At 40.8% G+C, this 3,158-nt stretch overlaps 1 long non-coding RNA gene across 1 annotated transcript; it reads right to left on the bottom strand.

Moving 5' to 3' along the window:
* Positions 1–304: 304 nt before the first annotated feature.
* LOC138851279 (uncharacterized) lies at positions 305–620 on the bottom strand. Its single transcript, XR_011391117.1, has 2 exons — positions 462–620; positions 305–346 (listed from the first exon to the last, which is right to left on the bottom strand). It is a non-coding gene; the product is annotated as an uncharacterized lncRNA (long non-coding RNA).
* Positions 621–3,158: the final 2,538 nt, after the last annotated feature.

Below are 3,158 nucleotides of genomic sequence, written 5' to 3'. Positions count from 1 at the left end.
TGAGGGTTTTGATAGCATCTTCGTAGGTATTACACTCAGAAATAGCCTCATATATCTTAGGTGACACAAAATTGATGAGCAGACTTAGTTTATCTAGATCTTCTTTAGGAAGGGCTCCCAAGAAGTTTTCGAAAGTCTTAAACCAGTGCTTCCATTCCTGAGCAGCCGTTGATAAGCTGGGGTCACAGTCTAGCCTCTCAGGTTTCAGTAAACGCTCCATGTTGTGATGTAGTCTAGCGCAGGATCACCACCAGGTAGCCCAGGATTCTATGTTCAATAAATTGTTGTGATAGAAACACAGGCCTTATCTCTAGGCTTTATTGAACATAGAATCTTCATAGTACTTCTGCAACAACAAAATATAATGACTAGTACATCTAATAATGGCTTCTACAGGGATGGTGATGTCTCGCATATGTCAAGAGAAAAGTTATAACTACAGGCCACATATTTAAACTCACCATGTAATCTGCATGACTAATGTATATATATAAATAGAGGAGGAGAGAATCACACCGTGTGTTGGCGCCCATCACACACACCAAACTGTTGTTGTTGTTAAGGGCCCCAAGAGGTGGTGCAGTATTATCCTGCTGCTGCTCCCCACAGGACCAGTATCACTACAAATTCTGTCACCTTTATTTTTGAGCTTGAAACGATTTGGAGGAATACTCTAGGGACCCGAGATTTTCCAGTGACAAGTTATTTCATTGAGCTCTATTTATTATATCAAGGGAACTGTCATAGGACACTCTTGATTTGTTGGTGAGAAGATTGGATGGTCAAGGGACCCCATTCTACTTACTGTTTGCTCGGAGCCAGCATAGAACCCTCCGTTTTCATTCACACATACTGTTTAATCGAAGCAGGGATCGAACCCTCCAATTTATTTACAGTTTGAGTGGAGCAGGAATTGAACCCTCTGTTTTCTTTGATATATCCATTTCATTTTCCCCTGGTAGTTTAAGTTATTCTTGCAAGTATGGAGGAATACCAGTTTTGGATGAACACTGGGAGTAAGTTAGGAATAATGAGGAAGAATTTAGAAGCTTTAATTAGTGCTAAGATCCAGGAAAGAATTGAGAGAGAAGAAAGACAGGAAGAGAAAGAGTGGAGAAAAAGAGAGAGAATCAAAAGAGAGGAGAAAAAGGAGAGAGATCGAATTGAAAGAGAGAACCAAGAAAGGCAGTTAGAAAGAGAAAAAGAGGATAAAAAGGAGAGAGATCAAATTGAAAGAGAAAATCAAAATAGAGAAAGTTGGTAGATGTTTTGTTGACGGTAATGACCAAGCACCCTTCTGTTCAGGAACAGTTAATGGTATAAAAGTCTCAGACATATTACGTGACACTGGATGTACGTGCATCGTAATTTTGGACAAACTGGCCCCTTACTTTAAACCCTCTCGTGTGTCCTCTATTCTTTCAGATTACTCGGGTCATTAAAATACTTTCCCAACAATATGTTGTTACTTGAAAACTAAATGGTTCACCGGTTGGACCAATGCGGTACTAGCCCCAATTGCTTGTTCTATAATAGTGGGTAACATTAAAGGCGCCGTTCTTCCTTCAGAGGCGGATCTTTCGTCACCACCCGTGGATATAAGTTTTCCAGCTCTTCTTCCTTGCAAGTTAAATAAGCCCCCTAACAATTCTGCACCGGAAGCTGCATTGTCTCGTACTGTTCATCTGGGGGTGGAAACAGATGATACTGCTCTCGATAGTGAGGCAGCAGGATCACCTGTCCACTCGTCAGGTGAAAGTAAGGGTATTGCCTCCGGCACTCTCAGTGTCTTGACTAGGGCTCAGACCATAACCCTGGCTTCTCCTACCTCTTCTCCCACCGTAAGTCCTTTTATTTTCCCAGATTTTATGTCCAAGGATGACTTTGTCAATATCCAGCACGATTGCCCTTCAATTCGGTATTGTCATTATCAAGCTTTTAACAACAAAGATATCCATGGGAGATGTGTATCTCATAAGTTTGAATATATTAATGGTATCTTATATAAATCATTTTTCTGTTAAATAGGATACACATTCATTTTTTCAATGTTTTATCTTTGCATTACTAAATAATAAAGTGTTTGTCTTTGTGAATTATTTCTTTTTCTATTCATTAATTTTCCTGAGGAGGAGCCAGCCTTGGTAATACTGTCTGAAGTTGTTACAGGGCTGAGTAAGCCTTCACACCCAAATAGAAAAAATTCTTTCATTTTATATTTAGTAATTTATACAGAAGGGATTACTAGCCCATTGCTCCCGGCATTATAGTGGCCTCTTATGACACGCATGGCTTATGGAGGAAGAATTCTTTTCCAATTCCTCATGGAGATAAGAGGAAATAAAGAAGAACAAGAACTAGTAAAAAGTAGAAGAAAACCCAGATGGGTGTGTAAATATATTTGTGTGTACATGCAAGTGCAGTGTGACTTATGTCTAACTAAAAGTAGCAAGATATACCTGTTATCCTGCGCATTTCTGAGACAGAAAAAATGTCACCAGCACTCGTACTATCTTGTAAAGCAGTTACAGTCCCTCTTTCTCCCCTCTGCTCCCTCTATCTGTCCTCAGGATCTGATACCCAGATGGAAAGATCGAATCTGGTATCATCCCCGTGAGCTTCGATGACATCTGGAGATGTCTCCATGCTTCTTTCATTCCACTCGCATTTATTTTTTATTCCATCTGCGGTGGTGTACCAAACCTTCTCTGGGGGGTTTGTTGGGGTTAGGGAAGTGGGAGACCTGTGTGTGTGACCTAAATAATGTTTGCATATATAACTCATTATGATTGTGACCAGATATAAACATGTAAAAGTTCATTACCACTGTAATTTGTTCATCTATCAAAACTCAGGGGCCCAGTCCCTGGACCCATTATATACCTCTGTAATCTTTTGACTACCACCCACAGGGTGGGTATGGGGTGCATAATAAACATATTAAACTAAAAACTTGTGTCAGCATAGTTGCTGATCCCTGTATTCCCAGTATTATATAGCATAGCATATTAGTATCATCCCTGTGCTTTAGACACGAGATCCCTCGTAGGCCTTTGGCTTTGTGTGACGTCATGGGATACACATGGGCAGTGATCCCTCTGTCCCGTCCTCACTCGGCGGCAGACCATACAGGCGTAGACAGGCAAGGCAGCTGGGGC

This window comes from Cherax quadricarinatus, chromosome 6 (genome assembly GCF_038502225.1).
Source record: "Cherax quadricarinatus isolate ZL_2023a chromosome 6, ASM3850222v1, whole genome shotgun sequence".
NCBI lineage: Eukaryota > Metazoa > Arthropoda > Malacostraca > Decapoda > Parastacidae > Cherax > Cherax quadricarinatus.
Note: the sequence above shows the minus strand (reverse complement) of the source record. Positions and strands in the feature narration are given on the sequence as shown.